This window comes from Ascaphus truei, chromosome 1, assembly GCF_040206685.1.
Source record: "Ascaphus truei isolate aAscTru1 chromosome 1, aAscTru1.hap1, whole genome shotgun sequence".
In the NCBI taxonomy this organism is placed as follows: domain Eukaryota; kingdom Metazoa; phylum Chordata; class Amphibia; order Anura; family Ascaphidae; genus Ascaphus; species Ascaphus truei.
Window position 1 is genome coordinate 143,796,219 of NC_134483.1, and position 17,542 is coordinate 143,813,760.

Below are 17,542 nucleotides of genomic sequence, written 5' to 3' on the forward strand. Positions count from 1 at the left end.
ATGTGAGTAATCATTTTGTAATACAATGCACATGAAACCTCAAGAGTAGCTAAATGCATATACATGATACAGAAAGTACATATATGTAACATTTGTGTTTAAACCAATATGTTGGGTTTTTAGTTCCAATAATTATAGGAAGATTGAGGTAGCCACATCTTATGAGAGATGTCAGCAAATATACATACCATGATCAGTCATACTGCAAATATACCTATAATGCAAAGGAACAATATATAAATTGCAAACATTGACATGCCATCTTCAGTACCGTAAAGAACACATCAAAGTGTGTATTTGGTGTTAAATGTGCAACACCATGTATATTTAATGACATTCAAAATGTAAATCAGCCTGGTGTACACATCATCTGGATGTACATGTTACACTGCACCAATAACATTGTATGTAAGCATACTAGAAGCATGAATGATTATGGGCATAATATGTGTTTTGTCTTAGCATAAGGAATAACACAATGCTAAAATATTATTGCTTTGTTACCCAAGTTGTATTCACATACACACAACTAAAGTACAATTGAAGAGGGATTATATAACCTGTGCAACAATAACATACCGGTGCCACATCCCTTTGTGCACACAGCAGAGAAAAGAAAGGTGTGCAACCCATATTCATCTGTGTCCTAACAGAAGGTTATATAAAGAAACATTATTGTTAATATAACATAATTAAACTATAAAAGTAGTACTAGGAACATATGAGTTTGTACTTACAAGAAAAAAATGAATTGATGAGATTCTGTCGTGTCTGGCCACCACTGGCTGTTTGTTCATTTTCAGCAGCTACATGGGTGGGATGCTCGTCTACCAAAGCCTCAGCTAGGTCTGACTGTACATTGTGCCTGAGTGCAACATTGTGCAAAATGCAACAGGCAAGGATAATATCAGACACTTTTTGAGGCTTGTATAGAAGAGCCCCACCAGTTCTGTCCAGACACCTAAACCTGGTCTTGAGTAGGCCAAATGTCCTCTCTATAACAGATCTTGTAGATATATGGGCTGCATTGTACCTCTCCTCTGCTTCAGTTTGAGGGTTTAGCACCGGAGTCAAGAGCCACGGCCTAATTCCGTATCCTGAGTCACCTATAATGAATGGAGCACACATAAGCTGACATTAGTGATCAAATTGTACAATGCCAACATTCCTAAATCAAAATGTGTTTTGTGTTAGAACATGTAAATGTGTACTCACCCAGCAGCCAAACAGGTTCAAAATGACCCTCTTCGAACGCATGGAAGACTGAAGAGTTCCTCAGGATAGAGGAATCGTGACTGGAACCAGGGAACTTGGGTACCACATGCATTATCCTCATCGTGGCATCACATACCACCTGTACATTGAGTGAATGGTAGTGCTTACGATTGCGGTACACATGCTCACTCTGACTAGGTGCAATCAAAGCAACATGTGTGCAATCGATTGCACCCAGCACAGATGGTATCCCTGCTATATTATAAAAGCCAGTCCTGACTTCCAGCCACTCTGTTGCCTCTGTAGGAAAATGAATATAATTCCTAGCGCGTCTATTGAGTGCATAGAGAAACTGGGACAAGGCCCGCGAGAATGTAGATTGCGAGACCCCGCCCACTATGCCCACAGTTGTCTGGTATGACGCGGAAGCAAGATAATGTAATGAGCACAGCATTTTAACAAGCCCAGGGACTGCACGACCTCTGGCTGTGAAAAAATCTAAATCCCCCCTTATCTCCTCATAAAGAGATAAGATTGCTGCTGAACTCAAACGATAGCGACTTACAATCTCCTCCTCACTCATCCCATCTAACAGGGTTCTCTCCCTGTACAGACGCGGACGAGGCACAAGTTGTCTCCTCTGTCTTCTCCTCTGATCTCCTGTCCCTCTACCTGTCCCTCGGCCTGTCCCTCTCCCTGTCCCTGTCGTATCCGCGTCACTGTCACTGTCCCTCGGTGTGTCCCTACCTTGCCCTATATCATTCTCTTGATCAGCAAGCATGTCATAGAAAAGAATGTTCCTGCGTCTCCTAAACATTCGCAACATTTTGAAATGAGTAGCTGTGAATGAGCAGGTAATGTGCGTCCTTTAAATAGGTATGTGATGATGTCAGGTGACATAGTAAAATGCAAGGTGTTACATTAACATAATAAAGTACTTCTGTGGCAAGCTGTGTGCACTTGTTGTTCTAAGTATTTGTTGTGTGTATTCTGCAGGGAATGATGATATTTGGCAATGATGTGACGTGAAGCTTTGTACAAAGATTGCTTGCAAAGAAATAGTTGCATGTGCAATGCATGTAACACTTGTGAACGCAAGAGTCAGTCATGTAATGAGACAAAAAGGCTGAGATTGACGTGGGAAAAGTTTTGTGTAACATGTGTAATTAGTCATGTTATTGTCACATGTTGCCAACAATGAATAGTCGTGTGCATATGCATGCATTTCTGTAAGGAGGATAGTTGCTATAGAATGAGTTTACAAGGTGTCCCAATGATGAATTACTGTACATGTGTATATAAGTTAGGTTGAAGTGCTTGTAATGCTACGGTTACAATGTAAACATGCAATGTGATTGAGCGTCCAATAAGTGACGTCATGAAAATAGGGAGGACCCAAACGTAGATGTAAACATGAGAATTTAGATGTACATGAAGGTTTAAAGATGCGTGACACATTACAAGCATTGTGTAATGTAAAGGAACATGAATATACGGTGTATGTGTGACATGTGTGACATGTGTGACATCATGTAAATAATTGTCGCTGAGTTGAGTAAAATGTGTGATATGATGTGAGGTTTTCCTTTAAGAGTGTAGTATAGTATTTTCCCTTGCCACATCATCACATGATGAGTAATGTGACCCGCAAATGCTGAAAACATGTAAAAGTCGAATGTTATGCAAATAAGACACATCAGCTGTGACACAATGCAGGGAATGCCCCCACACTGTAATGCAAATCCCCCTTGTATTGTGAGCAATGAAACGTAAACAGTACTATACTGTTATACGTCCCCGCTCCATTGACTTCCATTGATGTACAGAAGATTTTTTTTTTCTAAGTGCCGTTCCGGCAGCCTTAGCGATCGTTCTCCCGTCCAAACTGCCAACTTTAGTTGGCGGGAGAAATCGGCCATAACATCTCAATTTCGTAGTGCCGATCAGCCCCGATAAGCTGTTTTTTTTTGTTGAATCCAGCCGATTTAAAAAAGTGGCGATCAGTGTCGAAAACAGGCTTATCGGCAGGCGACTGGCCATAACCAAATTATCGGCTCCGAAACCTGGCGATATGAAGCACTTATCGGCGCTTACTGAATCTCAAACCCAATTTTGGCTATAAAATGGCCATATTTCCCTTATCAACGCTTACTGCATGAGGCCCTTAGTCATCAATATATTGTATAAGTCTGCTTGACATATGTCCCCGCAGTTACTCCTCCATATATATCCTCTATCCTTGTGTTTTTTCATATAAATGTTCAAGGATGTTGCTTTTGTTATTATATATGCTGCTACTCACTGATCTTTGTTTTTAATCTACATGTCATTGTTGTATCCTATATGTTATCACGGTTAGTTGGGGTTGTTCCAATTTAGACACTGTGATGTTTACACAGCACCCTCGTTATTGTCAAGCACTGATTGCTGATTGATATTATCTGTTTTGCATTTTGTGTTAACCAATCATGTTAGGGAACTGTGTATATAACATTCCAGTGTGAGAGATCTTTGTACTCTTTGATAAAGTTCCTGAACGGAACGAAACGCGTCAGAGGTGTTCTCTGTGATGTGATGTGCAGCACTACAGTGCAATAAAATTGCTTTTATCTAAATTGCATTTGGCTAAGTTCCTGAGGCTGTGACCACCCATCAACTACATTCTATATTCCTGCCACTATCGGTGTGGAGCACGCAGGCTACTACGCGGAGCTGGGAGCTGAGCCTCAAGGTTTCCCTCCCCCTGGTGAGCAGACTTCTATCTTCAAACTCTGCCTGCTCACGGAGATACAGGATCGCTGAGACGCAGCATTTCCCTCCACACGTCAGTCGCATAGCCGACGGCCCTCGGTGATGACGTCAGACGCTACCGCGACACCCGAGGAGACGGGATCAACCAGGCATACGCGGTGAAGAGACCGGGTCGGGTAAGGGCAGCAGGCATCTCCAGCGTGAGTACTCGAGAGGGGTAGCCTTGCGGTTGCTCCTTCTCTGGTCTCGGTTTTCCCTGTGTACTAGCCCCCCACCCAGGTTATACTTGATACCGTCATCTGCCGGAGCCTGGCTTTCATTTTTTTTTTCCCCCTGTGCAGGACATTCATGCCCGCCTAGTAGTCATTCATTCTACATGCACATCAGAGATTTTCTACTGTACCAGCTTTGTTGTGGACATTTGTAGCACCGGACATTTGGGGTTCACTCCCCCTACACACTACCAATTGACTTCAATTTTTGCCCTGGTGGCTCATATCCACATGAACAATTTATTGTTATTACTTATCTGGTTATTTACATCCTTCTCTTTCAGAACGGACTGGTATTTATATACATATATGCATATCTTTTTATTAGTAATATATATACTCTGATTTGCACATTACAGGAACTCACCCAATTTTTATTAGTTATTTTTCCAATCTTGGAATCAGTTTACTTAACTACTTATTATGGAGGAATCTGGTGAGGATGACAATGTCTTGATAGAAGATCAATATAGCACCTTTGTTCATACCTGTGGTGACAATACTAAACGGTTAAGGAAAGCAACCCACTTATTTGATGGTGTATCAGAAATAATTTGCGATGAACCCTCAGATCTGACCCACCATTTCGTTAAACTTGAAAAACTTTTAACTGAAAATATTAGATTATGGTGGGACATCACTTCCCTTGAGAATTACATAAGATGCAATCGCATTCCAAGGGGATTGCGTATTAAAAAAGTCCCATCTTTTGGTTTCATGAACAAACAGTTCGAATTAGATTGGGTTGATGCACTTGACTCCTGCTCCAAAAAGTTGATGGAGCTCATTATCCAGCAAAAAAATAAAGAAAAATCCATCCTAATGGCAGAGATCAAAATCCTTCAGACTAAGTTGCGACCATTCAGTCGAAGGGAGCAATTTATTAAGAATGATAAGACACTGTCATCAAATATCGATATATCAGAAAATACCATTAGTGAAAAGAAACAACAAAAATTTGAAAGGGATAGGATTGATTACACTAAAAATCAGGTGTATTGCTGGCAAAAAACGGTTGTTGTACGGGAGACTATGAGCTCCAGCACACCAAGGGGAAGGAGTCAAAATCCTAAACGAGGGACAACAAATGCCCCAAACAAATCTATTCTTAAAAATAAACGTGTTGAAACCTCCAGTTTTGAGTCCGATTATTCGGACCCCGAACCCAGGTTTCATTCGGTCTCTTTTGATAAATCAAAAGAACATTCTAGAGACCGTGAAGTGACAAATTATGATAACAATGTCACACCCTCTTGTTCTACATATAAAGCCAATAGATCATCTGGGCAACCCTCCTCGGCTTTTTTAGAGATGGGCACAAAAAGCCGGGGAGAACGCGCAGATCAAAGAGGAAACGAGGGGGGGCAAGGCAGAACGAAACGCAAGAAGTACGACTAGGAGTGCCCAACAATGTCATTAATATTTCTGGTATGGAATTAACCCTAGATCAATTGTCCCTCCTCAATAAAGGTCTTGGCTTTGCTCCAAGTCAAAATTTCAAACTATTTGAAACCATTATTGATTTGCAAAGGTTCACACGTAAGCTAGCTTTGAAGAAAATGTTTGCTGCTAAAGATGGGTGTGCAAATATAGCTAGCACAGACAGTAGCATTGTAGAAACTAATCCTACTACCACCACAGATGCACATAGTTTAAAATTCCAAGAAGTCTGTGCTCTTTCCGATATGGACTCCCTATTGGAACTACAAGGCAAACCCCTTATGACATACTCCCAACCTTTTTTTGGCAATCAGGATTCTGGCTTTCGCCCGAAATCTTTATTTTGCCCTAGTTTCAATAGGGGTCCATCAATTACCACATTTGAACACTTAGTTGAACGCGACATACGCATATTAGCAAGGGGGTTTTCCTGCTCTAAAGTCGCCAATGGTAATCTGACATACACAGAAATCCAAGAAATTGAATGCATTAAGAAACATCATGATATTGTACTTAAAAGTGCAGATAAGGGCGGGGCTCTCGTTATTTTATCAAAAGATCAATACTTCACGGAAGCGATGAGACAGCTAGGGGACAGTAATACATATAAACTTCTTAGGAGCAATCCTACATCTCAATACCAACTTGAATTGTTTGAGCTACTGGACATGGGCAAAATTCTTAATGTAATTAACAAAAGGGAATGTGATTTTCTTTCCTGTCCACATTCCGTGATTCCGATATTTCACCATCTCCCAAAGATCCATAAATCGCTGGTCGACCCTCCTGGTCGTCCAATTATAGCGAGCATTGGATCTTTGGGAGATGGATTATCGCGGTATGTGGACAGGTTTCTACAACCACTAGTATTTAATTTACCTTCTTTCATAAGAGATACCACGGACTTCATTGCCAGCATACAGGAGATCACTTGGCACAAGGAGTACAGGTGGGTCACCATGGATGTGACCTCCCTGTACTCCATTATTGAGCACAATCACGGCCTTGCGGCCATTAAACACTTTCTTGATTTATCCACTTTATCTATATTACACTGCACTTTTTTATTAGAATCTATATCCTTTTTACTCACTCACAACTATTTTTTATTTGATAAACACTTTTATTTACAAACACTAGGTACTGCTATGGGCACGAGTTTTGCACCGTCATATGCTAATTTATTTATGGGGTTTTGGGAATCACAATTTATATATCACGATCACAATCCATTCCGTCACAACATTGTTTACTTTAGGAGATATATCGATGATTTGATATTTATTTGGAAGGGTGATGAAGCTTCACTTTTTTCTTTTATTGAACACATTAGCACTAATAACTATAATCTTAAATTCACGTACCAGCACAACATTAATAATATTCATTTCCTTGATCTACTCCTGTATGTTGACAGTGAGATGAATATACAAACAGATATTTACAGGAAAGAAAATTCTAGAAACACACTACTCAATGCGCATAGTTGCCATCCGCGCTCCTTGATTAGAAACATCCCAGGTGCCCAATTCGTCAGGTTAAAGAGAATCTGTTCGGATAATGATGTTTTCATTCAAAGGGCCAAGGAGATGTCAAAAAGATTCTTGGAGCGAGGGTATTCTGCTACAGATATTGAGTCTGCATTTGATAAAGCAAATAAAATGGATAGAAGCACTCTCATTCGCAGAAACCCCAAAAAACATTCATCCAACAGATTGCGAGATTCATTCAAAACTACAAACAGTCCCATGTTCATTAGCACATTCAGTTCACAGTCACAACAGATATGTAACATTATTGCCAAACATTGGCACACATTGTCTCTTGATGAAGACATTAGAGACATTGTGAAGAGTGGCCCCAAATTTTCATATCGCAAAGCGAAGACACTAGCTGCTCACTTGTCCCCGAGTATGTTCGTTTCTGGATCCAATGCTCCCAGCATTAATAGTATCCCCAAGGGATTTTTTCGATGTGGGAAGTGTTCAATGTGTACTGCTGCGGCCAAGTTTATTCGAGCATTTGCCCAGTCTTGGCCGCAGCAGTAGCCTGGCGCGCGCCCGAGGGTGACGGGCGCGCGCCGAAGCAGCGGAAGAGCGCCCTCCGATCGGGGCGCTCTCCCTACCGCTGCCGGGTCCGCCGGGTCCCCCGGAACCCCCTGCCGCCGTCCCGCGATCGCGGGACACCAGGGCTCCCTTGGGGAGCCCTGGACGCGCGTACAGGGGGCGCAGGCTCCCAAAGACGCGTGACCGCGCGGCACGCCGAGGAGCGGCCACTAGCAAGCCGGGAAATCTCCCGGCTTGCGGTACCGGCCACACTTTAATAAAGTGTGTCGGTAGTGTAGGTACGCTGTTCAAAAAAGGTTCATTCTGTACAATAATGATTGTAAAAAGTATTATTTGAAATCCTTTTTAAATTGTAATATTACACATGTTGTATATGTATTGAATTGTACCTGTGGACTTCAATACGTGGGCCGCACGATAAGACCTCTGAAAACTAGAATTGCGGAACACGTCAGGTTAATCAAAAAAAGAGACACTAACCACCCGGTATCCAGACACTTTTCATCATGCCCATCGGGCAATATTACCAGTTTTTCGTTTTATGCTATAGAACATGTTCCATGTCATCCCAGAGGTGGAAATAGGAAAAATTTACTGAATCAAAGAGAGATGTATTGGATACACACTCTCAACACTCTTCATCCCTATGGGATCAACGTCGAATGGGAGTTGAAACACTTCCTGCAGGGTTGAGTATATGAAGAGTCTTGGGAGTGTGTATACAAATTCATCTCATATATAACAATTCACCTCATTTATACTCTAAGGAGTTAAATAACTATCAAACAGAGATGATCCTTTTTTCCTTTTCCTTGTTAATAATTTGTTATTGCATAAATTATCTGCATTATTTATATGCAACATTATTTATATGCAACATTAATGTTTTGTACATACCACCTAATGAACGTCAAGCTACGAATTACTTTCTATAAACACATCAATGATTGCCTTATGTTCATTATTTAATATACACTTAGTCATCAATATGTTGTATAAGTCTGCTTGACATATGTCCCTGCAGTTACTCCTCCATATATTTCCTCTATCCTTGTGTTTTTTCATATAAATGTTCAAGGATGTTGCTTTTGTTATTATATATGCTGCTACTCACTGATCTTTGTTTTTAATCTACATGTCATTGTTGTATCCTATATGTTATCACGGTTAGTTGGGGTTGTTCCAATTTAGACACTGTGATGTTTACACAGCACCCTCGTTATTGTCAAGCACTGATTGCTGATTGATATTATCTGTTTTGCATTTTGTGTTAACCAATCATGTTAGGGAACTGTGTATATAACATTCCAGTGTGAGAGATCTTTGTACTCTTTGATAAAGTTACTGAACGGAACGAAACGCGTCAGAGGTGTTCTCTGTGATGTGATGTGCAGCACTACAGTGCAATAAAATTGCTTTTATCTAAATTGCATTTGGCTAAGTTCCTGAGGCTGTGACCACCCATCAACTACATTCTATATTCCTGCCACTATCGGTGTGGAGCACGCAGGCTAATACGCGGAGCTGGGAGCTGAGCCTCAAGGTTTCCCTCCCCCTGGTGAGCAGACTTCTATCTTCAAACTCTGCCTGCTCACGGAGATACAGGATCGCTGAGACGCAGCATTTCCCTCTACACGTCAGTCGCATAGCCGACGGCCCTCGGTGATGACGTCAGACGCTACCGCGACACCCGAGGAGATGGGATCAACCAGGCATACGCGGTGAAGAGACCGGGTCGGGTAAGGGCAGCAGACATCTCCAGCGTGAGTACTCGAGAGGGATAGCCTTGCGGTTGCTCCTTCTCTGGTCTCGGTTTTCCCTGTGTACTAGCCCCCCACCCAGGTTATACTTGATACCGTCATCTGCCGGAGCCTGGCTTTCATTTTTTTTTCCCCCTGTGCAGGACATTCATGCCCGCCTAGTAGTCATTCATTCTACATGCACATCAGAGATTTTCTACTGTACCAGCTTTGTTGTGGACATATGTAGCACCGGACCTTTGGGGTTCACTCCCCCTACACACTACCACATGACAACTTCAGAATACACTTAAAACAACACTTATTGGCATGGGAAAATGAAATAAATTGTCCTTTGCGAGAAAGCGCAAGAAATGCAGTCTCTGTTTAAAGGTCCTGTTGGCTAGATCGCAAGTTGCCGATCTAATAACTTGGCGAAATCAAAGAATTTTGTTAGAGTTCGTAGGAATTCTTTCGGGAGTTACCAGCGCTAACGAATTCAGAAGTTTGGGGTAAATTCTTGGTTTCGATGTTACTGTATTAGCCCCTTGCATGCTGGAACCGCTACTGCTGTGCTTGAACGAAGTCCTGCGTAAAGCGTAGTCATATCATGAATCGTATCTGGATCACATGGGGGATAGTCCGGCGGGCACAGTTATAGGGTGATCCAGGCTATCCTTAACATGTACACCCAATCCCCTTCGTGTGAATATGTAACCCACCAATCTCCGTTTTGCTCGCAGTTTGCCAAACCGGGAAAAAAGGCTTTCCGGTGGGCAAAGCGCATGTGTCAGCTTGACAACCATGCAACTTAGCACACAGGGATACACCCTTTTTTCGGCGCCCCTTAGTCTGTGGTTTGGTGCCAAGGTGTCAATGGCCTGGGATCTGGCACTTATCAAGAGTCCGGCTATGTTTACACTTTGGTGCTCTTTTCCATCCCTGTCACCGCTAGACTGAAGGTCTCTGGCTTAGCGGGACCTCTTTGAAGTGCAGGAAGGTAAATACCCTCAGCTCATTCACCCCTAGCATATTTACATGCCAAAGTATTTTTTTCCCGGGCTCACAGAAAACAGTTCCTGCCTGTACATTTTAAATTCACAGTATTACAAACTTTATTAATACATTATGTTCTGGGTGTGCTACAACTGTATTTTTTATATGTATGTGCATGTTTTATTTCTTTATACTTGCACACCAAAAATCAGGGTGCTGGCTGCCTCTGTTCGCAAGTTAGCTCCCTTAATTGAAATGCTTGCTTGTGGGAAGTCAAGTTCACCTACTTCTCACATCAATTCACAAACTTCCCACAGCAATAGACTTTCTGCCTTTCAAGTTACGGGGCTAACAAGGTACGGATACATTGTATCGGTAAAAGCACTTCAAATCTAGCCACCAGCCACTTATTCAATTGACTTGTGGTTACGATTTCGAATGGATAGAAATGGATACCCATACTTCAAACAGACCTCGCAACCGCAGCCATGCTTCTTCAATCAGCGCTGGCTTAGGCACTCACAATGCCATCTTGTACCTAAAAAGATTATAGCACACATTGCATTTACTTCTATTACTGCAGGCAGGGAATAGCATGCTAATGGGATAAGAAGACTGGGACAGGGCAAAACAGCAGTGCAGTGCAAATACTTTCAACCCCTTCATTCCCAATGCGAGTTGGGGTTAATCAGCCGGGTATAATACCTTTATTTAGGCCTGATTAACCCTATCCTCACCACACACAATTTGAATTTGGAGTACAATTTTGGGCACCAATCCTAAGATAATGGAACAAGAGAGAGTGCAGAGAAGAGCCACCACATTAATAAAGGGGATGGACAATCTAACTTATGAAGAGAGACTAACTAAATTTGATTTATTTACATTAGAAAAGAGGCGTCTAAGAGGGAATATGAAAACTATATACAAATATATTCGGGGACAGTACAAGGAGCTTTCAAAAGAACTGTTCATCCCACGGGCAGAGCAAAGGACTCAGGGCCATCCCTTAAGGTTGGAGGAAAGGAGATTTCACCAGCAACAAAGGAAAGGTTTCTTTACAGTAAGGGCAGTTAAAATGTGGAATTCATTACCAATGGAGACTGTGATGGCAGATACAATAGATTTGTTAAAAAAAAAGGTTGGACTTTTTTTAGATAGGAAAGGTATACAGGGATATACCAATTAAGTATACATGGGAAGGATTTTGATCCAGGGATTAATCCGATTGCCAATTCTTGGAGTCAGGAAGGAATTTATTTTTCCCCTTATGAGAGAGATATCATTGGATGATATGACTCTGGGGTTTTTTGTCTGAATTCCTCTGAATCAATAAGTAAGTATAGATATAGGATAAAGTATATGTTGTCTAAATTTAGCATAGGTTGAACTTGATGGACATACGTCTTATTCAACCTCATCTACTATGTAACTATATGTAACTATGTAACCATGTGAAGGCACCCCTGAACCCTTTAGCGGTAATAGGGAAACCCTTCCAGCGGGTAGCCATGGACCTTGTGGGACCCCTCATGATTCCCAGTTGGTTAGGGAAGCACTACATCCTCACGGTGGTGGACTTTGCCACCCGGTACCCTGAGGCAGTAACGCTTGTCACCTTTGATGCTAGGGCAGTAGCTAAAGTCTTGATAACTATTTTTACTAGGGTAGGTTTATCTAGCAAGATCCTAACCGATCAGGGGTCGCAATTCATGAGTGAATTGCTCCAGTGTCTCTGGGATGCGTGCTGGGTGAAGCACCAGCGCATGACCCCTTACAACCCCCAAACCAACGGACTGTGTGAGAGGTTCAACGATACCCTGAAGCAGATGCTGCAATCCTTTATAGAGGCAAAGGGAAAAGACTGGGAGATTATGCAGCACTTGCTGTTTGCATACCAAGAGGTACTGCAAGAATCTACCGGCTTTTCTTACTTTGAGCTGCTATATGGTCGTACGGTACGGGGACCACTGGACCTATTCCATGAGGGTTGGGAAGGGGAAACTACCAGTACTGATGCTTCTGTGCTTCAGTATGTGGTAGATCTCAGAGACCGGTTAGAGATGCTCATGGAGTTGCCACAGGACCACCTCAGGGCTGCTCAGACCAAGCAGAAGACTTGTATGATCAGAATGCCCGTAGCAGAGAATTCATCCCAGGACAGAAAGTATTTGTTCTCAAACCTACTCGAGAGAACAAATTGATGGATGCCTGGTCGGGACCGTACCGGTACTCCGAAAGATGAATGAGTGCAACTATGTTGTACAGGTAGATGCTGAGGTAGAGAGGAACAAAACATATCATATCAATATGCTCAAAGAGTTTGTAGCACCAAGTGTGGCATCAGTGCTGGCCATTTGTAGCCCACCAATGCTTGCCCTAGGGGTAATTGCACCATCCCAGAGCCCTTGGGCTTGTCCTGTAGTCCTGGTACCTAAGAAGGACGGGACCACCCGGTTCTGTGTGGACTACCGACAGCTCAACGCAGGAACGGTGTCAGATGCTTATCCCATGCCCCGCATGGATGAGTTGCTGGATGAACTCGTGGGGCAAAGTATCTGACCACTATGGATCTCAGTAAAGGTTACTGGCAGATCCCCTTGACCCAGGAGGCTAGGGAGAAGTCAGCATTCATTACCCCGAGTGGCCTCTATGAATTCCTAGTGATGCCATTCGGGATTAAAATTTCCCCGGCTACCTTCCAACGCCTGGTCAATCATTTACTGGAGGGAATCCAGAGGTTTGCATGGGCATAACTGGACGACATTGCTGTCTTTAGTAATTCGTGGGACTCACATTTAGTGCATGAAGCTGCGGTGCTAGCCTTGATTAGGGAAGCAGGACTCACCTTGAATTCCACCAAGTGCTCAGTAGTGCTACTGTAACTGGGGTATAGGGTGGGTGGCAGGCACCTCAAACCAGAACCAGCCAAGGTGTAAGCGATAGTGCAGTGGCCCGCTCCCAAGACCATTGCTTTTTTAGGCACCGCAGGCTACTATAGGAAGTTTGTCCCCCAGTATAGCGCCATTGCAAACCCCTGACTGACTTGACCCAGAAGCGACAGTCTGTGCTGGTAGTTTGGTCTCCTGCCTGTGAGGTCTCCTTCCAGGCATTGAAGACTGCACTGGCCAGTGCCTCTTTTCTAGCTACACCAGACAACTCACAAAAGTTTTTGGTGCAGACTGACGCCTCAGACTATGGCATCGGCGTTGTACTCAGCCAAGTAGGGGAGGAGGGCAATGAACACCCAGTGGTGTATCATTGTCTCAAGTTGCTGCCCAGAGAATTGGCTTATGCCACCATTGAAAAAGAGTGTATTTCCATTGTATGGGCTCTGAGAAAATTTCAGCCCTATCTCTACGGCAGGCCATTCACTGTGATCCCAAACCACAACCCGTTGAGTTGGCTTCAAAGGGTGTCCGGGAAAAAGCCAAGTTACTGAGATGGAGTCTTGCTTTGCAAGAATTTGACTTCACCATACAGCATAAGAAGGGCAGTGATCATGGCAATTCCTACGAACTGACAACCTCAAGAGCTGCCAGCCCAGCCCAACCACCGAACGAGGTGGTCGGGGCAGAGCCTGCGCTTTGAGTTGGGGGAGTTGGGGGAGGTGTGGGTGAATCAGGCGAAAAATAAAGGTATTATGCCCGGCTGGTTAACCATACTCTTGACCCTAGCTGGTGACCTACTCTTTATTAAGCTAATTTCTGATACCTACTGCAGTCAATAAATACTGCTTTAAGGTCAGCACAAGCAGCTTTCTGTCTTCCTGGAGGCTTGGTAATACCACAAAGTATGCTTGCTGGATTTTTACGTGGGTGTAAACTATACAGTATGTCAAAATACAGCTTGGGACTAAAGGGGTTAAACTGTATTGTCCCCATCATATAATGTTTTCCCTGTGCACTATCTTTTTTGTCCCTTGTTTGCAGCTGGGAAGCTAGCTGCAGTTACACTGAATGAATGAAAATGTGCTAACTGTGTTTATGACACAAGTGGGAGCCTCTAGTGCTGAACTAAGCGCAAAGTGAAGAAGCGTGCCTGTGAATGGGTGGCCGCTTTGAAGTATAGGGATCACTTACTAAGCCATAGACCTCTAAACCGCAAAGTCAATTGGATAACTTGTTTGTGGTCTAGTTGAAGTGCCGAAATGTATCCACCGGGCTTGTTAACCACTTAAGCTGAAATTGTTGGCGTGTGTCTGCGGTTACGGATCAAAGCCAGCACGGATACATTGTATGTCGGCTTGTAACCCAGACCGATTATAGGTCAAACCTCAACCCACATCAGAGAGCCCATTCAATTAAGTGGATAACTTGCGTTAGGAAAGAGCTAGCACTCTCATTTTTGGAGTGCAGCTAGGTAAAAAGAAACCATAAACAAACATATAAGGTTTATAATTGTTGCATAAGCAAAACATACATTAATAAATAAACTGTATTGTAATGGTGTTTTAAAATGCACAGGCAGGAATCCTTTCCTGTCCTGAATCCATTAATATGCCCATATGTTATGGATGAATGAGCTGAGGGATTTTTCATCTCCAAACTGCAAAAGGCACCTGCTAAGGTGGTGCCCCAGTGTCTAAGAGAAGTTCAGAGTTGAAAAGCCTCAGAGACCCTAGGTGTTAGGGTGGCCGGGATATTGTTAATTGCCAGATACCGATGGGAAATATGGGCACTTCACATTTGGTAGCCAAACCCCAGACTTACTGTCGCCAGGTAAGGGGTTGGGCCCGGTATGCTAAGCAGCTCAGGTGTGAAGTTAGCACATGCTCTGTGCAAACCGGGAAGCAACTTCTGCCCTCTTTGTAAGGTGCTGGCAAGTCAGGGATAGGTGGGGAAAATTATTCCCACAAGAGGATTGGTGTATATATTAGCCCCAGTCAGTTCCATCTAAGATTCACCTAAGATCAACCAAGAAAAGTCCAAGGTTTATCATCAGCGGTTCCGGATTGTGAGGGGTTAAGCTACATCGTAACGATGATTTGCACCCTCTTCCAGTATTCGTTTTTAGCTAAGGATTCCCGAACTAATCCTGTAAGGACTTTTCGAAAGAATTCCTTTTGGCAGAGATATTGGGCTGGCAAGTGCCCAGAGCCTTTAATTCGTTCTGTGGACATTTGATTTCATTTCCCCATCCCAGTAAGTGTTTTATTGACTGTATTTGTGAGGTATTGTGTGTTTGTCGTAAAAGGAAATAAATTACAATTTATTTAACTCATCTTGTGTGCTCAGTCCAGAATCCGGTATAATTTGTTGGTAAGCCCTGGTCTACCGTGACACAAAGGTCCGTCCAAGTTACAGCATCAGCGGTTCCGGAGTGTGAGGAGTTTACTACATCGTAACCAAGGATCGCACCCCTCTTCCAGAATTTGTTTGAGCTAAGGATTCCGAGCGAATCCTGTAAGGATTTAACGTAAAGATTTCCTCCAGTGGAGATACAGGGGTGGCAACTTGCGCCCCTAGCCAAGGATTGTCGCACGGCTCAAATCGCACACCCACTCGCATGCGTGCAGGGGTGCCCAGAGATTTGTTTCCTAGTCAATCGTTCCATGGACATTTTATTTCGTTTCCCCAATCCAGTAAGTGTTTATTAAGTGTAATTGTGAAGAATTGTGTGTTTGTCTTAAAAGGAAATAAATTACAATTTATTTTGCCTGCCTTGTTGTGCTCAATCCAGAATCCCGGTATTAATGTGATGATAAGACTTGGTCTCCCGTGACAATGCCCCGTTTACCTTGTCTGGATTATGCTGCACAGGAATCCTGGTAGTGAATCGCAAGAACGTTTTCAGGGTAGGAGTTTGCCCGGAGCAATATGCTTTGATATATCCGATTATCTCACTTGATTCCCTGATACATCGTTGGGATGTCCTGTAACTTTGGAACCTCTATACATAGCCACATTCTGTAAAGACTTTATCTGGCAAACCCACCCTGAAACTTACAGCCTAAAAATCTCCTGGTCCCAGCATTCCGAGAAAGACAAAACACCGAAAAATCTTTAATGTCGCATAATTTGCTCACAGTCACAGCAATGCATTTCTGACATCTAGGTCCAAGAGCTGACATTGTAGGACTCCAAACATGGATCAGGGGTATCCAAGTTGGCGTAAACTTTATTAGTGAGCCTGGTTATTCCTTCACCATCACAAAGGTCCAGGAATCATCCTTCAGTGGTAGCTGAGAGTGACTGTTTTGGGCAGAATCTGTCATGTACTGTGCTGCACAGAGAGAGAGACAATAAACTGTTCCTGTTTGCATACACCTCTGGCCTAGTGTTTGATCTTACTGGGGGGAGAGGTAATCGGTTCTACCATGGGAGATCATCTTCAGTTCCCTAGAGCCTACGGCAGATGGAGGCACTGCACTGCTAATGAATACGTAAGGTATGAACCACAGAAGCCTAGTTCTGTGTCCCCACTACCATCGGCGGACGACTCAGCCCTCCTGTTACCAGCAGGTATCATGCACCACATGATCCGTAATGGCCAAATCTCCCACCGGGTGGGGGAAACAGCATTACACAATAATATCCGATGATAGCCCAATATTTACTGGGCACATTAAGTATTAACCAGAAGTTGAAAGACAATACAAGTAAAAGAGTGAAATCTAGGGGTTCATGGAAAGGTTGACATAACAGAATGTTTTTGAGTATGGATTTACAACCGATGAGGGACTTACTAGAAATGAAATCTATGAGCTGCTACAAGGGGAATAAACAGCCAAGAAAGTTAATAAAGACAGAATTGGATGGCAGATGGCTGGCTGTAGCCTCACATGAGAGATCATTGCCTCTTTACTGCCTCTAGTTTGCTTCACTTTGACATATAGAGAGTCAGCAACTGCATAGCTGAATACTTGAGCTATTGTTGTATAGGAGAGGTTTCCAATATTCCTGAAGTGGATATCAGCTTTGGAAGTATTAACTCTATTGAACCAAAAAAGCATCAATCAGCCAGGCAAGTGGAAGGAATCTGGATTAAATGTACAGATTGGCTTTGCTCTCATCCTTAATGCTTTCTGCTGTAGGCAGGGAAATCTTGGCACTAGGTTCAA